The 20,820-nt window shown below is 33.0% G+C and overlaps 2 long non-coding RNA genes across 2 annotated transcripts in view; one reads left to right on the top strand and one right to left on the bottom strand.

Moving 5' to 3' along the window:
* Positions 1 to 20,820, top strand: part of LOC128928846 (uncharacterized) — a 51,480-nt gene that overhangs the window by 15,257 nt on the left and 15,403 nt on the right. The window lies entirely within an intron of this gene.
* The window catches only part of LOC118145003 (uncharacterized), a 67,322-nt gene continuing 55,688 nt past the window's right edge, over positions 9,187 to 20,820 (bottom strand). The window contains exon 3 of the long non-coding RNA XR_004730045.1: positions 9,187 to 9,267. This is a non-coding gene — a long non-coding RNA (uncharacterized LOC118145003). The remainder of the gene's footprint in view (positions 9,268 to 20,820) is intronic.

Raw genomic sequence — 20,820 nt, 5'->3', positions numbered from 1 at the left:
AATAAACAGGTATCTAATTTTCAATCAGCTAATGAGCTAGTAACTTGTTTTATTTGCCTTGAAATAACCTGAGTGTAAACAATTAGGGCCAAGGTGTGCCCAGTGCCAGGAACTTAAAAATATATATAAAGCAAGACTGAGAGACTTGAATGATACTAGAGCTTTATTGCTGAGTATTTTTACACTTAGAGAATGAGAAAAGGTTCAGGAGTTCCTATATATGGTAATGAAGGACTACTCAGAAAGCATTTAATTAAAGGTGCTATTTCTGTTTTCTATTACTGCGGTAACAAATTACACAAACATAAAGCCTCCAAAAACACATTTATTATCATATAGTTCTGAAGGGTAGAAGTCTAATATAGATATCAGTGGGCTAAAATTAAGATATTGACAGGACTGCATTTATATCAGGAAGTTTTAGGGGAAAATCATTTCCTTATCTTTTCCAGCTTTTAGGAGTTGTCCACATTCTTTGGCTCATGATTTTTTCCTTAATTCTTAAATCCAGCAATGATGCCTGTCTTTCTCTAATCATGCTTTGCATTTCTTCTGACTGTCCTCTTCTGCCTCTGTTTCTAAGGAGCTTTGTAACTATATTGGACACATCTGAATAATGCAGGATAATCTCCCCATTATAAGGTCCCTACCCTTAGTCATAGCTCTAAGGTCCCTTTAACCATCTAATATAGCATATTTACAGATTTCAAAGATTAGAATATGGATGTCTTCTAGGGAATTCTTGCCTTTTTCAAAGGTACTACAAATGGATGATATTGTCTCTTAATGTGCATTGCCAATATAGCAATTAGAGAGATTTGAGGAAGGCAAGTTTATCAGTTATTTCGAGTGTACACATTTACTGAGCATCTAGTGGGTAGTTGGCATTACGGTAGATGTTGGATATCAAACGATGAATGAAATATGGGTGGTGATAGCCTGTCTTACCTGGACTTCTTTTAAAAGAAGACAAACATAACAATAGTAACCTTTATGATGTATAGTATAAAGATAAATAGCAGAGTGTTCTGATTCATAACAAGTGGTAATTTAGACTTGAGTTTAAAGTAGAGCCTCTGAGGAAGTAATGTTTAAACTAGAACAGGCTTGCAGTAGAAGCAGAAAAGGCAGATGCCCTACATTATAATGAGTGTTTGAGGAAATGAAAGCTAACTCAGATTACTACTGGAGTGGAGTAGGGAGAGAAAAAGTGGTGCAAGGTAGGATTAATAGGTTGTCCTGTTGCAGATCTTGAATTGCATTGTAAATCAAATAATGATATTGAAGAATTTTAAGAAGGAGCAAGTTAGGAGCTGATTTATCTCCTTAAAAAGTACACTGAAAATGGGCAAGAGATACAACCATTAGGAGATAATTCAGTGATTTAGAACAGAGAGTCAGGATTTACTCTCAAATGTATGATTTTGACAACTAAGTTACCAAACATTTAATATACTAAGATTGATTTTTCCCATTTGCGGATTCTGGATGACCTTAGAGCAGTTATTTACAATTTTGAGAGGTCAAAGGCTGCTAGAACAAAATACCAGACAGGGTAATTTATAAACAATAGACATTTTACTTCTCACAGTTCTGGAAACTGAAAATCCAACCTCAGGGCACCAGCAGATTCAGTGTCTAGTAAGGGCTGGCTCCTCATAGATGGCAGCTTCCTTGTGTCCTCAGATAACATAAGGTCAAAAGAGATGAAACACTGTCCTCACATCTTAAAGGCCCCACATCTTAAAAACTCTTCTACGAGTTGAATGATGTGGAAGAGCACAAACATTCAACTCATAGAAGAGTTCAAGTTGAAAAATTCAAAGAAAAATTTTTACCTACAATTTTGAGGGTTAGCAGATACTCTTAACACCGTTTCTTCTATTAGATTAAAAAAATCTGTCTTAATGGATCTTCAGCAACTCCACCTTTTTTTATCTAAGCTAAACTACATGTAAGATGTACTTATTTTGTGTTCAAAAACCTTATCTTATTAAGACTTGCTTCTCTAATTCTACTGTTCATCATTTTAGAACTATGTTGCATCCCAGATAAACATGCATCTTTATGTATTTGTGTTCTAATGTCTCTTCCCCTTACACTTTGTCTCTTCTTATGACACTTCTACCCACTCAAAACTACCTCTAATAGTCCTTCATCCACAAAGCCTTCTCTCTTCCTGTGAGTTAGCATTAAGGATTTCCTGTTTTTTGGCTGGTGGAGGGGGCATATTAGGGTGTTTGTGATCCTGGGTGCCTCTCCAAATAGAAGATAGGTTCACTGAGTACAAGAATACAATCTAGCACCTTTGATTCTCCATTACAACCAGCAAAAAATAAGCCTTAATATTTAACATATTAAATATGACAATCAAATTGATTTTTTACATTTTTCCATGGATAATAATAGACCTTCCACATAAATATATTTATTTAGTAGGTCATTCACTTATTTGTTTAGCATGATATTTGTTTAGTAGGATATTTACTTAATAGATTGCAAAGAGTGGTATTCTCTGTTAATTAAGAGATATCATTTAGCCTCAAATATAAATCTTTGAAAAGGGGTCTTCAATGGAGAGAGATGATCCCATGGAAGTATGTCCAGTTGCACGGAGCACTAAGAGCTTGCATCAGGCATCCAGAATTTAACAAACCTGTTTGAAATTACAACAATTTCAGTATATACAGTATATTTTGACTTGAATTTAAAGGCTGATGATTAACTTCAAAATTCCCTACAAATTGTCTCACTAAGTATTTGTACTACCAAGACTAAAATATTAAATTATGTCATGAATGCATAAAATATATGTAGATACTAGTGTTTTTAATCACTTACTACCTTAAAATCCATACAAATTTGTTATAGAAAGTCAAAATTTATCAAAAGCTTAATGATAATCCACGTTCACTTAATAAATTGTAAATATGTTTTCTCATCCTCATTATTTTCTTAATAATATTTTTAGTTTACTAAGAATACAGTATATAATACATATAACATGCAAAATATGTGTTTATTGACTGCTTATGTTATTTCTGGTCAACAGTAGTCTATCAGTTGTTAAGTTTTTAGTGAGATAACTTATGTGTAGATTTTTGACTTCTTAGGGAGTAAATGCTTCTAACTCCTGTGTTGTTCAAGGGTCAAACATAAATATTTTTTTAAACATAGCTAATATACTTTATAAATTTTCATTTATGTTTTTCAACTGGTAAAAACACAGTCTGATTTCTTCAATAAACATTTAATAATGAATGATAAATCTATTAAGGCCTGACATTAAAAAAAAAAAAACTAACTCCCCTGCCATCGCTACATGGATTATGAAATAGACTCTAGCAATAACAAGACTTGCCAATGTTCTATCCTGAAATAAGTGACAAATCTTTGACTTGAGCACAGACTGCTATTTGCTAACCACATACTCTCTCTTTACTGCTTTAAAACATCTCTTTAACCTTCAACTACATGTCTTTTGTCAAATAGTACATACCTTTTAATATTCAAGCTCATAAGAAAAGTTAAGGAACCCGTATACCGTGGTTCCTCTGCCCCTGCCCCCAGAGTTAACAGTACACTTGTAACTGCTAATGAGAATCTAGTTCTTTATTATAATCATTATTATTATGTGGTTTTTTTTTTTTTTTTTTGAAACAGTGTCTCACTCTGTTGCCCAGGCTGGAATACAGTGACATGATCTCGGCTCACTTCAAACTCTGCCTCCTGGGTTCAAGTGATCCTCCTGTCTCAACCTCCCAAGTAGCTGGGACTACAGGCATGTGCCACTATGCCCAGCAAATTTTTGTATTTTCAGTAGAATGTGGTTTCGCCATGTTGGCCAGGCTGGTCTTAAACTGACCTCAAGTGGTCCCCTCACCTCAGCCTCCCAAAGTTCAAGCTCTTTATTAATATGACTCAAGATCTGATCAAGCAGAAGAAAAGCCTGCTGCATGTGAGGTTTCTGGTTTCACTGTGGCTGGTATAAGCTTAGGGGCATTTACTGAAAAGTTATCAGTGTTTCAGAGAGTCCCTGGGAGGTTGAAGAAGCCAACTCAGAGATCGATAAAAACCAATCAAGCTCTGAAAAATGAAAGAGCAGCAGAACTGTCTGTCTAGACTCCAGCTTCCTGGCTGCTGCAAAGAATAAGCTCTGAAGAATAGGGTCTCATTGCATTCACAATACAAACACCCCAGGTATTGTGACTCCTCTGAAGGCATGGAGGAATAAGATCTAGTTGCTCTTACCACTCTCCATCAAGAAGGCATGCCAACCAAGTAAAGGCAACTTCCCCAAAGGATATCAAGGTGCTTAGGAGGAAGGTGATGTTCTGGACAGCAAAAGAAATAACATTTTTACTAGTGCTTAATATAATGAAAAATATGATATATTTACTCTTGATCCATAAAACATAGTTTTCTGCTTTTCCTTGCCTTCCTATTATTATTAGTCTATACTCCAATAATTGTGAGAGAGAGAGAAAGAGAAGGAGAATGTGTGTGTGGGGGGGTGGGTGGGGTGTGCTTTATTCTTTACCCAAAGAATGAGGGGAAAAAAAGAACAATTTATGATTAAGCATCTACATAGGTTGTGTGCCTATATATACCAAAGAAGTTCAGAGAAGGGGGTCATCAAAACAGGTAAGAAGGAAATATAAAGAGAAAACAAATACCAAAAACACATAGACTACACTATAAACTACGTTGCATATTATCAGTGTGACTATTTTGGTTAATGACAAATGAATTTACTTTGTTTTTAACCACAAGTTCTCTATCTTTCAAATAGGGATATCAATCTAAACTAACTTATGGGTTTAAGTTATGTAATATACAATATGCTCCACACAGTATCTGACATACAACAGGTGCTCAAAAATATGTGCTGCTGTTCTTAATATTAAGCAATATGTGTCATTAGTAGTGGTAGTAGTAGTATGGTTTAGGTAAAGAAGTCGAAATTCAGAAGTTTCTTAATGGCTGGCTTTAAAATAGCCCCAAAATAATCCACTGAGTGCACCACTGCACTGATGGTAATTGGCACTGGGGGAAATTGCAAACAGGAAACCTAAAGCTTATTATGGTGTGTTGTTTCTCAGTGCTGAGCATTAAAAATGCTGAGCTCTCTAATATGGAATAAAGACAATTTGACCTCGAATTTTTATTGCAATCTTTGTTACAGCTGCTCAAAATATCTTTTCCATAGCAGCCCCACAAAGAACTGTTCTGTTTGTAGTTAGGCTGGAATAGATAGCATTACTTCTCAGCCAACAAATTTCATGTTTTGTGAGTTGTTGCCAAATGTATTCAGATCCAATGCTTCAAATTAAGAAACTGGGAAAGGAATTTAGTAGAGAATAAAAATGGCACCTTCTCTCCATTAGTTCTTTGGAATACCACAGTTCACTTTAATGAGAAAAAAACTTATTTTGATGAAAACCAAGGGACATTTCGTAAGAACATTTAAATACAACTTCCACTGAGTTTGGAATGGGAGTGTCAAAGGAAGATTAAAAAAAAAATCTTTGTGAAAGAGATTATCATTTTGGAAGCAATAATCTGATTTTTTTACTGAGAAAAATTTATTCATCTTGAAATATTTTCAACATGTCATGGTCTTCATTGTCCCCTTAACTTTACCTGGAAAAGATCTCCAGTTACCAGATTATATTAGCCCAACTTTTTCTCTGCAATGTTGAATATTTCATTAAGCACCGACTGAGTGCAGTGCTTGGCGGAAGAGGAGGGGGCACATACAAAATATGAAAACCTTAATCCACATTCTTTCTTAAAAATGAGTTCCGAATACTGTGGAGTATTTTCCAGAGGTTTCCAGGTTAAGAATTCATGAGATTTACAGGCATCTTCACTTCATCACAAATCAGTAATACAAAATAATATTTATTCTTTAGTTCTGTATATTAAAATAAAATAGTGGTTTTTTTTATCTGTAGTAAATCATGAAAATTTAAAACACATTTTGCTTCAGTTAATTGCTTGGTAAATTTAATTGAGGAAGCTATATTATAGATAGCATTATTTTCCTAGAAATTATTCTCATCATAGAAACACAACTAATTGAAAATTAAGTTGTATTTCTATTGAAATTAAAAATGTTTTTTTGTGAAAATTTTAATGTTATTTTTGTTTCTCTTTCATTTTATATAATTTAGTATAGAATTTACCTACTATTATTCATATTCAAAATTGTAAATTTATATTTTTAATTCAACAAGCTAAACAAAGATGGACAGGGACTGTTTTTGATTATAGATAATGCAAAGAATCAAAGAACATGTGGAATTTAATGTCCTCTAGAAAAGAGCTTTGTCATAAAAACTAAATCCTGTGTTGCCAGTATGATGATAATAAGTTTGAATTCTGAAAGGGTAATTTGAAATTTATGTTTATTCTAAAAATTTAATTTTGATTAAAATGTTTGAGAACATTGTCCTTCCTACAATAATAAGAATCTTCTTAAGGACACCTATTGGTATTTCTCAAAGAGAAGGTGGTAATAAAGCTTTTCAGGCAATTTAGTCTTGAAATATCAAGACTAAAATATTTCTAAATTTTTTTCTTGTGAGATTTATTTCTGATATTCTAAATTTCTGTTGAGATTCCAAAGTCCAAAAATTGTGTTCACACAGCACCATGAAATCAGAGCAAAAGCTAAGCACCAGCAAAAATCCAGTGCTTAGTGTTGATGGCAACACAAATAAGGGAAAGGTACAATGTGTGAATTATCCAACATTGACATTATAAGAAGGTAGACGGTTGTAACATGTGAATTAATTATACCTACTACATTCTTTCACCTTTATCAATACTTTTTTAAAAGAATATATTTTCTCACTATCGTAGAAAGGTATACAATTAGATCATTATACTTTTCATTCTAAAGTTGTTTTATGAATTTTTTAAAATGTTAACATTAAATTTCTCTCGTGATTTTTTTAAATTAAAAATACTGTGGTGTAACATAATCTATTAAAGAGAGCATGGAGAATAGAGTAACACACATGCATAAATCATGTTTTATTCCTTATTAGATGTGTGGCCTTGAAGACACCTGTTAGCCCATTCTGACTCTCTGTATTCTCCACACTAACCAATACTTAGAATTGTGAGGATTCATTGACCTAAAGGCTATAAAGCATCTAGCAGAGAACATATAATAAGCACTACAAAATGTTAGGTGATATTCTCCTTGCTCCATATTGCAAGAAGGCAAATCAAGATAATGTTTTTTGCAAGCTTTAAGTTACAGGAGAACAGTGGTTGTGAATCATATAGCAATTTAGGTGAATCCTCTGTGGAATCAAAGGCAATTCTATCAGGGGATAAGATAATAATATACAATAATATAAATACAACCAGTTTTTTTCTAAGTAATCTTTACCAAATAAAGTGATTTCCAAACAATGTCTTCTTTGGATAATAAGTTTTTTAAAAGATAAAATATTTTAAGAACTGTTAAGAATGTTTTGCTTGTTTTGTATTATCATACTTGTTAACAGTTTTTCCATTCTTGGTCTCTGATGAAACCTGAATGACTAGAAATCGAAGAAATGGATACTCAAAATATTTCTTGAGGACCAGCAGCATTATATCACCTGTGGGGTTATTACAATGCTTATCTTCAGCTAGAATCTCAGACCCACCAAATCAGAATTTCTAGAGGTGTATTCCAGAAGTCAGTCTTCCAAGAAATGTTTTTTATCCATGCAAAGGTCTAGAAAGCAATGGTCTAAGTAATAGCTTTTTAAAAGAAATGCTAGTTTAAAATGAACTAACATGAGTGCTTAGACTAAACACCAAAGGAATAATCCATGAATCAAAATATTAATAAATTGATATCATTAATAAATTGACTTCAACAAAATAAAAATATTTTGCTCCATGAAAGCCCACGTGAAGAAGAAAAAAAAGACAAGCTACACTTTGGGAGAAAATGTTAGGAAAAAGACTAGTATTTAAGAAATCTCAGAATTCAACATATAAAAAACCTATTTGGAAAATTGACAGAATACTGAATAGACCTTTCACCAAAATGATAAACAGATGAAAAGCACACTCACAGAAATATATTGACATCATTAACCACCAGGGATATGTACATTAAAAAAACACAATGACATCATTACATACCTTTAAAATGGCGTAATTAAAGAAAAATAGTGATACCACACAATGCTGGCAAGGATAAGGAAAAACTGATTCATTCACAATTTCTTGATGGGAATTTAAAATGGTACAGCCACTCTGGAAATTTGGCGATTTCTTATAAAATTAAACACATAATTACCATGAGACTCAGTAACTGTACTCTCTGATGTTTGTCCCAGATGAAAACAAAAACTATGTTTACATAATACATATACAAAGATGCCCGTAGCAGCTTAATTTGTAATAAGCAAAAGCTGGAAACAGCCTTGATGTCCTTCAGCAGGTACAAACATTCCAGATAAGACTACTAAGAAATATAAAGAGAATCTACTGATAGTTTGATACAGGTGACAATTTAGATTAAATTCTAGACAGTTATACAGAGTGAAAAACAGTTACTCTCCAAAGATATATGCTGCAAGATTCCATTTATATGAAATTTTTTAAATGACATTTTAGAAGTAAAGGATACATTAGTGATGCTATATGAGGAATCCTGGTGTTGGAATTGTTCATAACTTGACTTGGTAGTGAATTAATAAACATCCAAATATGATAAAATTGTATAGAAAGGACTACATATATACATATACAAGTGAATACAAGCAAAGCTGGGGAAATCTGAATAGGATCAGTGGATTGTATCAATGCCAACATCATGGTTATGTCAGCTGTATGCATCTTTCTGTGTGAATCTATAACTGTCTTAATAATTCAATTAAAAGATGTAAAGTCCTTCTTATTCTTAATTATCTCAAAGGATTCTTCTTAATTTTGTCATAAAAATTATATCAACATAAATGGCATATAGATTGTGTTTTAGGCATCTCATCAATTTACTGAAATTTTCTTCAGGTTTCTATGGCAATTACTATTACACAATTGATCATAGAGAACTAAAAATTTATCAACCCCTTTTATATGAGTCAAACATCTGAACTGTGAATCTTTTCGGATAACATCATAGTACTCCACTCACATTCATAGCTGCAGAATCATTATGGAAATCCTCACCTTAAATTGTGGTTGAGCTCATCTAATATAATTTCAAGTTGATTAGTTCTAGCAGTTGAGGCAGTCTTTCTGGATCAGTGTCTGTAAAACCGTTAAGTAGATAAACCATGCTCAACTATTGATCATAAATCTTCAAAAAAAGAATTTAATGTTATACATAGAAAATTATTCCTAGATTCCAGAACAGAATTATTAACCCACATTTCCCTAGTAATCTATGAATTTTATTTTCATGTTATTGCATTTTTTTGCTTATAATAGCATAAAAACTGATATCAATGAATAATTCATTTATAAATATATAAGCTGAATATTCATCACTTCTAAAAATTACTAAGGAAAAATCACTAAGAAATAAGGAAAAATGTGATGTAAGAATCAAAGTATATATTTTATATATGAAAGATGCCTGATTTTTTCTGTTAATCACTCATAGCAACTCAAAAAGACAGAAGGTAGTTTAAATATTAGAGTACAATACTTAGATATATTTTGTCTTTCTTTTATATATTTTATATTTCCTTTTTTAAAAAAAGAGTGCTTTGTGAATGACAATTTTCTTGTTATTCAGCCAGACTTGCTAAAGATGATTTCCAAGTGTAGATGGATTAAAAATTGATTCTGAATTTTAAAAGAACATATAATATTGAAATCTAAGGAACGCACTTTTTCACAATGTTGGTAGAAATGGTTGAGAAGTCATTTGGCCATCCCATAAAACAGTATTTATTCAGATCCAATGAGACTTAACAGTTCATTTTTTTAAACAACCCAAACTGATTTCTTCTATTTTCTGGCTAATGTTAAGTATAATTTTGATGTCAGTTGATATTTTGTCTTCAGAATGATTTTGCTTGGTTTGCTATTGCATGCAACTCCTAGGTCACAAAAGCCATGGACCCTGAAGCATGATAAAAGGCAGAATAAGGATGCTATGTTTCCACTTAAAATTTCTTTTCTGCTGATTTTAAAAGTGCTAGATTCCCTGGAAGACATACTGTCTCAAAGAATAAATGGTTTGCGTGTTTTCCTTGACATTATGACTACTTAATCCTTTTGCCTTGCATATGGATCAGATAAGAGGATGCAAGATTGGTGACTGTTTTTATATTTTTTAATTGGCACAAGTTATCACTTGGATAATCAGCAGAAAAAACATGATACATGATGCAACAAATAAACTAAAAAGTCACTATACAAATGCCAGAACATTTTATAATATTTGAGATGTTGAATTAATCTTGTGTCAAAATATTTGCTATAAAAATCTTTCATCAATACTGTGAGATAGGACATTGTGAAAGATTACATGCTAAAAAAACTTGATATATACAAATAACATGTTTTGTAATGATGAAGATTTATGAATAGAAAAAAGTTATTGACATCTTCTACTATTTTCAGTGATATTAACTTCAGTATAAATGGTGACTGTCAGTCCCACTGAGAGGTTGAGACTGAGTTTAGCTCACTTTTTCCTTAAAAATCATTAAGGGTATTAAGAGAGTCATGTAAATTATGTCCAATGCAAAACTGAGCTGTCAGAAGGGGATATAACACCTAAAGTTCTCTATAAGATGACTCTTTATCTTAAAGATTATTTCAATAATCATATGGTGATACATTTTATAATTTATTCATAAAAACCAGTTTCCTCTGAATGTACTACAGAATCTTTTTCCCAGTATGTTCAAACTCTTAAGAAAAACGTCAGGTCTTTCAGGCTGATGTTTAGTTTAAAAAAAAATGCAAACTAGTGAGATGAATTTATTGGAGCAGTTCTCTTATATTCACTTGGCTCCAGAATGACTAAAGTTAATGTAGACTATGTTAAATGTAATGTTCTTTTGGTTACAGACCAAAGAGAATAAGAAGATAAACTGGAGTTCATCATATTGAAGACGGTGTTTACGTTTTTCCCTTTCTGTACTGAATTTAGGCTCTTCTTCTTGGGCTACTTTCAGCGTTCTCCCAGGACTGAAAAAGTATCTGACTGAACTATCCACATGTCATTCCTTTATCCTTCCCTAAAATCCATGGCATCAATCAAGCCCACAACTTTGACCTTAGACAAGTCATTAGCAAACCTAACTGCATATTTTACTTAGGCCTGAAGTACCTCCCCATTGACGGATTGTATGATAATCTCACCAATACCCATTTAACCTCTATCTCATTGTTGCAAAGTTACCATATTACGATATGGATACCAACATCAGGGGTGAACTCTAAGAGACAGACTCTGTACTTCAGCAGCCAGGTTGAAGCCAAGTAGGGCATAATATTTTTCAATTATGGTAAATGTTCTGGACCTAATCCTAGTTTAAGACATTTAAGAGTATCCTGGGATGTTTTCTTCTTTATGTGAGAAAGCCACGTGATGAGATGACCTTTTTTTCTTCACTTACTTTTGTGCAGAGATGGAGTTTCAGAATTGTTGCAACCATTTTGCTTAAAAAGGAACCAAACAGACTTAATGGAAGTTAAAATAAACTGCAGAAAAAGGAGATGGAGTTCTTAAACTGAATCAACCCCGAAGTCTTCCCTACCTCTGGACTTCCCATTACCAAAACAGTCCCTTTTTGTTTAAAAGATTTGTGTTTAGTGGTCTGTTACTTGTAGCCAAAGTCTTTCCAATGTACAGACCTCTCTGCCCATTCTTCAAAATTCAACTAAATTAGATCACTTTATAATAATAGTGATGTTTATAGAGTTTTTACTAGATACCAGATGCTGTTTTCTGCACTGTACTTTGCATGGATTTACTTATTAATCCTCTTGACAACTTTGTGAAAGCATCCTATTATTCTAAAATTTGCAAATTTTCAGAAAGATTAAGCAACTTTCTCAAGATTCTATAAATAGTAGAAAGAATAAGCAATACCCTAGTAGTATTACTCCGGAAGTGTCATTCTCAACCATGACATAACATTGCATCATTTTATGCTAACACTCATATCAGTGCTCTATAAACTCTTCTCTTAGGATTATTTTGCATTTATTGTCTTAATTGCACAATTAGTGCCTGATATTAAATCATTCTCAGCTAACCTATTTTATAGCTATTATTTTATATGTGTGTTTCCCTTTTTGATAGATTTTGTTTGGAATAGATACTGGTTTGCAGTACTCTCACATTTTATAATATTTTTCAAACACAAGGAATCCAGTGTGCATAGCAATATTGATACAATCTTAAAATCATAGGAAATTCAGCAATATAGTCATCACATTGCAATATACTTGAACTAAGGATTGTTATTAGGACAACTATTTTCCCTCCTACCTCCCTTCATTCTGTTGCTAAACACTCCCTTACTTTCCATATGTAATTGGAAATCATAAGAGGGGAATTCTTCAACCTTTTTATCTCACCACACTTTCAACTAAATTCCATCACCCTAATGTGTGCTCTCGTTAGTTTTGCATAAGGCCTGTTCTATAATTACTTTGCTTCCATCTCCTCTTAAGTGCCAGATGATCTTGGATCATTGGCTCTTTGATTTTTTTTTCACTTACACATATATAATAGATGCTTTAGAATTTTATAAATATATGGAATATAAGTGTTATGATTTATGAATATAATATAAAATCATTAAATCAAGCTAGTTATATCCATAATCTCAAAGCCTTAATATTATTTGTGGTGAGAACATAGGAATTTACTCTCCTAGTAATGTCCAGACAGTCTTCAATGTCTAATTTTTCAGTTTTATGATGAGTTTATCAAGACATAACTCAAATGTAAGTTGAAGAGCTCCTTACAGTTTAAAATGAGATAATTTCTATTGAATGTCCACTGTTCTCACACCATTATAAAGTCAAAAAATTGTAAATCAAACGTTCATAAGTTGGAGGCTATCTACTGTGCTGCCCTCTTTAAAATAATTTGGAAATATTCCCTCCTTTTCAATTGTTTGAGATGTTGAAAAAAAAACTGGTATGAGTTTTTTTTCAATGGTTGGCAAAATTCAGCCATAAAATTATTAGGTCGTGGACTCTTCTTTGATGGATGACTTTTCATTACTTAATCAAAATCTTTGCTGTTTATTGGTTGGTTCAAATTTGCTATTTCTTCAAGATTCAGTTTTAGTAGGTTGTATGGGTCGAGAAATTTATTTCTTCTGTGTCTTCCAATTCAGTTGTAATATGTCCGTATTCATTTCTGACTGAAACAAAATTTACAAACCTTTAGATAAACTAAAAAAAAGAGAGAAGGCTTAAATTATTTACTTATCTTTTTCAAAAAAATAAGTTTTTCTTTTTTAATGTTTTGTATTATTTTTATTGTTTCTCTTTATTCTTTGATCTTTATTATCTCCTATATTCAGCTATATTTTGGCTTAGTTTTTTCTTTTCTAGTTATTTTCTTATTCATTTAATCACTCTATGTCTTTTTATTAGATAATTTAATCCATTTATATTAAAAGTAACTAATATTTCTCCCACATACTTTGTTTTTATTTCATAATTACATTATATCATAATTTGTATTCCTTTACAATTTATTTTAGCTATATTTATTACCAATAGTTTTATCTTTTAATCTGTGTACTATAAATAAGCTTGCCTTACACAACATTATTATAGTACTAGGACATTCTTAAATGGCTCAATTTTACTTATACCATTGAGTTTTGCACATTTGATTAGCAGCTTTTTTTCAGTTTTAAGAACTCTACTTTGTCAAAGATCAGATGGTTATAGGTGTATGGCTTTATTTCTGAGTTCTCTAACCTATTTTATTGGTATATATGTCTGTTTTTGTACCACTATCATACTTTTTTGGTTACTGTGGCCCTTTAGTATATTTGAGGTTGGGTAGTGTGTCAGCTTTGTTGAAGACCAGGTGGTTATAGATGTGTAACTTTGTTTCTGGGCTCTCTATTCTGTTCAATTGGTTCACAGGTTCATATTTGTAGCAATACCATGCTGTTTTGGTTATGGTAGCCTTAAGTATAGGTTGAAGGCAGGTAGTTTGATGCTTCCAGATTTGTCGTTTTGCTTAGGATTGCTTTAACTGACTCTTTTTGGTTTCATATGAATTTTAGAATAGGTCATTCTGATTCTGTGAAGAATGTCATTGGCAGTTTGATAGCAACATCATTAAATATGTAAATTGCTTTGGAATGTGTAGTTATTTTAACAATATTGATTCTTCCTATTCATGAGCATGGAATGTTATTCCACTTTCTTGTGTCATCTCTGATTTCCTTCAGTAGACTTTTGTATTTCTTATTGTAGAGATCTTTCACCTCTCTAGTTAACTATATTCCTAATTATTTTATTTTTGTGTGTGGCTGTTGTGAATAGGATTGCATTCTTAATCTGGCTCTCAGCATGGACATTGTTGCTGTATAGAAATGCTATTGTTCTTGTACATTGGTTTTGTATCCTTGAGTTTTTAGTGAAGTTGTTTATCAAATCTAGGAGATACTTGGCAGAGATTATGCAGTTTTCTAGGTATAAAATCATAACCAAAAAAAATGAGGAAAGGACTCTCTATTCAGTAAATATTCTTGAGATAATAGGCTAGCTATATGCAGAAGACTGAAGATAAACTCCTTTCTTCACCATATACAAAAATCAAATCAAGATGAATTAAAGACATAATTGTAAAACTTAGAACTATAATGACCCTAGAGAACCTAGGAAATACCATTCTAGACATATGCTCTGGCAAAGATTTTATGAAAAAGTGTCCAAAAGCAATTGCAACAAAACTGAAAGTTGATAAAAGAGACCTGATTAAAAATCTTCCGCACAGGAAAAGAAACTATCAACATAGTAAACAGACAACCTGGAGAATGTTGAGAAAATATTTGCAAACTATATATCTGACAAAGGTCTAATATTTAGAATTTAGAGTAACTTAAATTAATTAACAAGCAAAAAAAAATGAACAACCCAATTAAAATGTGGGCAAAAGACATGAACAGACAGTTTCTAAAGAAGAAACATAAGTGGCCAACAAACATGAAAGAAAAGGCTCAACATCACTGATTACCAGAGAAATACAAATCAAAACCACAGTGAGCTACCATCTCACACCAGTCAGAATGACTATTATTAAAAGGCCAAAAAGTAACAGATACTGGTGAGGATGAGTAGAAAAGGGACAACTTATATAATGTTGGTGGAAGTGTAAATTAGTTTGTCCATTCTGGAAAGCACTATGGTGATTCCTCAAAGAGCTAATAACAGAATTATCATTTAACCCAACAATCCCATTAGTGGGTATATACCCAGAGGAATGTAAATAATTTTACCATAAAGACATGTATGCAAATGTTCACTGCAGCAATGTTTACAATAGCAAAGACATCCACGTAAACTTAAATTCCCATCAAAAGTAGACTGGAAAAAAGAGGATGTTGTGCATATATACCATGAAATATTTTGCAACTATAAAACAGAAGGAGCTCATATCCTTTGCAGCAACATGGATGGAGCAGAAGGCAATTATCCTAAGCATATTAATTCAGGAACAGAAACCAAATACTGCATGCTTTCACTTATAATTGGGAGTGAAACCTTGAGTATACATGGATACAAAAAAGAGAACAATAGATACTGGGGCTTGAGTCTGGAGGGTAGGAGGAGGAGGAAGATTTAAAAACTACCTACTAGGTACTATGCTTATTCCCTGTGTGATGAAATAATTTGTACACCAAACCCGCATGACACATAATTTATCCATGAAACAAACTTGCATATGCACCTGCCTGAATCTAAAATAAATATTGGGGGAAAAAGAACTCTCTTTATCAATTTTTGTAAAGCAAGGAGGAAGATTTAAAAACTACCTACTAGGTACTATGCTTATTCCCTGGGTGATGAAATAATTTGTACACCAAACCCGCATGACACACAATTTATCCATGAAACAAACTTGCATATGCACCTGCCTGAATCTAAAATAAATATTGGGGGAAAAAGAACTCTCTTTATCAATTTTTGTAAAGCAGGTCTAGTGGTGATTAACTCACATAGGTGTTTTTGTTGTTGCTGTTGTTGTTGCTGTTGCCTGGGAAAGTTTTTATTTCTCATCCATTTCTGAAACTCACCATTGATTGAAAAATTATTTCTCATTAAAACTTTTCCCTTTTTTATTTTAAGCACTGTGAATATATCATACAACTCTCTCCTGGCCTGCTGTGTGCGGTGTGTTTTTTCCCCATGTAATCTACTCATAGTCATATTGATACTTGTTTCTATGCAATGTGTTTTTTTTCTCTTGTTGCTCTCAAAACGGTTTCTTTGTCTTGGATTTTTGATAGTTTGAATATGTGCCTACATACACTTCTCTTTCGGTTGAATGTGATTGGAAATCCTTGTGCTTACCATACTTGGAAATTGACATCTATTCTCAAATTAGAAAATTTTTCTGTCATTTTATTTAAATGTGCTTCCTGGCTTTTTGTCTTTGTCATCTCCTTCTAGAACTCCTATTATTTGAATGTTTGGTCCCTTGATTGTATCCCATAATTCCCATAAACTTTCTTCATTTTTAAAAAGTATTTTATCTTTTTGCCCCTTTGACTGGACAGTTACAAATGTGTGTGCCTTCCAGCTCAATATTCTTTTTGCTGGATTGAGTTTCCTATTGAACATTTTATTGATTTTTTTTTCAGTAAATTCATTGTGTCAAGAGTTGAGTTTCTGTTTCTTGTTATTGTTCCTATTTTGTTGCCAATATTCATGAAACTTTTTATGTATTCTTTTGCAAATTTTGTTAAATTTTCTGAAGTATATTATAGTTCACTGCATCACTTTATAAGAATTATTCTGAATTCTAGGTCAGTCATTTTATAGATCTCTATTTCTTTGGGTTCCATTATTGGAATTTTATTAGTTTCTTTAGAAACTAATGATGATTCCTTAATTCTTTGTAATCCTTTACAATTCAATGCATCCTTTGTGTCATTGTTTTCTGGACATTTGAGAAGATAGCCTCTCCTGGCCTTTATACATGTTCCCTAGCAAGGACAGACCTTCACTATTTAGTTTAGCCCGCAATTCTTAAAGGGCCAGCTGAAGATAACCCCAGCCCAGCAGAATTTGTTGTGAATTCTCTAGTTTCTAGGCTGCTACCTTTGCACTTATGTCAGGTGAGGCTGCTGGAGGGTCTCCACTATCAGGTAGAGCAGCTGGCTGCATACTATGAGGGCTTCTAGCCAGATCAGTCACAAGATGTATTCTAGGGTTGGACAGTTCCACTCTGGGATCTTCAACTGGGCAGAACTATAGGCAGGGCTTTAAGGTTAGGTGAAATTACTACTAGGAAAGGTAGGATAGAGGCTATGCTCCTTAAAAATGCACAACTGAGGATTGCCTCCCTGTCAAGTGAAGCCATGGTGTGGGCTTTTGGCTGAGTTGAGTGACTGTTCAGCTTTTTTGGTAGAGTAAGGTTAGCCTCTATAATTTTCCAAAATCTTTGGTGAGGTGGGAGTATCATGGCCTAGTCAGGGTTATAGAGCAAGTTTTTTGGCTAAGTAGAACTACTGCTTGACTTCCTGGGTCAAGCCAGTCTAGCTCACATCCTTCTTCAAGATACATGAGAGTAGAAGTCTCTCTTCCCGAACAGTCACTGGGAAAGTTTAATGGCTGAATAATGGAGATACCTCTTGACTTTCCAGGTCAAGCCAGGGTAGTTTCATTGCTTCTCTGAAATAAATAGGAGGAAGGAGTCTAGTCTCCCTGTCTGGTTGAGTTGAGATCAGAAAAAGCTTCCTTGGAAGCATTTTGAAATGCTAGGGACACTGAATTACTGCCTCTCATTCTCTTAGAAATTGTGGTACAGAAAAATCCTCTCTATCTGATGTTCTGCCAACTTGTGGGATGGGGAACAGTGCAGTTGGAGTAAGATTGTTCTTTTGAGCATTTTAATTCAGATTTCATCGAGTTCTACAGACCACATGAGTATATCAGGCTTTTTTCCAAGTGCTGGGGTTTTATAAAAGATGTTCTAATCTGTGGGTAGTTGCTAGTTGAACTTTCTGCAGTGAGATTGGAGCCTGAGATTTCTCATTCTGTCATCTTGCTGATGTCATTCCTCTCTCTCTCTCTCTTTCTCTCTCTCTCTCTTTCTCTCTCTCTCTCTTTCTCTCTCTCTCTCTTTCTCTCTCTCTCATATATATATATATATATATATATATATTCAACTTATTTCTCTACTGGTTCCTTCATCTTATAAACTGTGCTCAAATCCCATCTGGGGAATAACTAAAAGAGATACTGTGTTCCACACCTCACCCCCGCTCAGCTTCTTTCATATAGTTCATCTCTTTTGATAGCCAAGTTCTTTGAAAATGCCTTCCTTTTCATTTTCTATTCATGATTTTTATCATATTTTTTTCATTCCCACTCCAGAGAAACTAAATCCGTGTTGCTAAAGTCATTACAGTGGCCTTTTAAATGCTTGGACTTTATGCTTCATTTTTCCCATTAGGTATTTCCTTCTGTAGCTTTCTTCTTTCTGAGCTTCATATTCTTCTCTTGTTGACTTCCTAACTTCCTATTAATCTACTTTTAGATATTTGCTTATGAGATTCTCTTTCTCTATCACTACTTCAGATACTAATGTTTCTCATGCTTGTAGCTGGAAATTTTTCTAATTTTTAAAAATTTTGTTGCTAATTCTAAATGTTTTTTGTTTGTTTTTGCTTTTGTTTTTAGTTTCTGAAGAGTAGAAGTCCTTTTCAGGAATTATTCCTTGCCCGACATCTGAAATGTCAACATTAGTACTAGGCTTTTGAGCAAAATATACTGACTTCTGTAAGAATAAAACATAGCTTCTCTTACTTATCTTTCAATAAAAATAATAGTCAAACAACATGTGCTGTGTGTGATCAATGTTAGAAAGTGGAGAAAGATTATAGAATTATGAGGACATGAGGGACAACTCTCATCCACTTAGCAATTTTGTTGATGATGCTAACTAAACAAAATAATAAATGTTTCTACCATTAATGTCTCAGGCTAAGGAGAGTTTTAATACTTACTTTAAGTTATATCCTCCTAATACTGAAACCGCTAAAACGAAAATTTTAAAAATTCAGTGTAGTGTAAAACATCATATTATAAATGTTCTAATGATTGGTAAAAGGGAAAGAGCTTTACAAGATTTATGGGAGTCCATGTTGCTGTGTGGTGGTATAATATATGCTATGCCTTTAGACTTTGGCTCTTAAAATGATTATTACCTCTGAAGGAAGAATTTTAAAAATTTCAGAGAGCAAGGAAGGAGGGAGGAAAGGAATTAAGGGAAGTAAAGAAGCAGCAAAAAAAAAAAAAAGGAAGACATAAAGGAAAAAAAGAGAGAAAGAAGAAAAAAATTAAAACTATATATGGAATTCTATTCGTGTTCTCTATTTAAAAGCCCATAGGGGATAAAAGAAAGAGGGAAAGAAATCTTACTGGTTGTTAATGAAATAACAAAGGGAGTCTCCTAATAAATGTTGAGGTATTGTTTATTTTACAAGGGAGCCCATATTACCTCTAAGTCTCCTTTCCCATGGTCTACATTGTCTAACCTTGCATTACATTTAATCAAATTTGATGAGCTGCATAACAAAGGAGGAATTCCAGATAGTATTTACCCTCATTCTTTTATTCCCTGGGCAGATACAAAACAGGGAAGAGACAAAACATGAGGCTGAGGAATGAAGACATTTCAGAATAGGACATTGACCTCTAGAACAAACTGGTTCCATGTGAAAGTATTCATGTTAATAAAAAGGTTAGCATCATTAATTCCATGATCTCTTGTTTTGACAGCCAAGATGAATCTGTCTGTTTTCTTAAACATTTTATCCTCTTTTCTGAATAGAGATCACATCTACAATCATGGCAGTGAGTCAATTAATACATTTTCTTGAAAGGATATATAAAATAATGACCATTGGACAAATTGAGAATGGGTTTCCAGGCATTAATAATAACATAAATCTTTATAAATGTTTTGCAAATGTTTGCAGAAATTCCCTCCCAATCTTTATCTATATGTATACTTATTTTGAAAGTCACTGGGAAATGAGCTGATACAATCATTGTAGAGTATCATGCAAAGTAAAGAGAACTGCAGTGAAAATGGATCTGTATTTTCTTCATGACCCAGTCTAAATAGTAAAAATTCCTTCTGAATCGATTGCAAACTCAAATCAGCGTGTTTTTATTCTAGTGCCCTCCAGATACGGAGAGCCAATAAACTTTTGCATTGTCTAGCTAACCCAACTCTATAAAATGATGAGCATTAATAATAATTTTTTCAATGACTTATTAGATCCAGAAACTAAGAAGTTAGGTCCCAAAGTACAGAAATAGGCGGTAAAGAAGGGATAGGTTGCTAATTAGGTCTTTTTTTTTTTCAGTGTGTCCATATCTGGTCTAGGGACTGAGACATAAATAAGGAAAGTATGTGTGCAAGTGCATGAGTAAAAAGTTTTTTAGAAGGATACACCATGAATAGTTTAGATATATACGACAGAAAGAGACAAGAGACAAGCGTATAAAAAGAAACTTCATGCATTTTCTAATTTAACATAACGTCAATGTTTGTGTACAGACATTTACACCATGAAAAAAATTCTAAGTGCATGCCAACTCTTAAATTTCAGCCCCAGATTGTCA

The sequence above is a fragment of the Callithrix jacchus genome, chromosome 8 (assembly GCF_049354715.1).
Source record: "Callithrix jacchus isolate 240 chromosome 8, calJac240_pri, whole genome shotgun sequence".
In the NCBI taxonomy this organism is placed as follows: domain Eukaryota; kingdom Metazoa; phylum Chordata; class Mammalia; order Primates; family Cebidae; genus Callithrix; species Callithrix jacchus.
The sequence above is the reverse complement of the archived record's forward strand: the minus strand, read 5'-3'. Positions and strand labels throughout refer to the sequence as shown.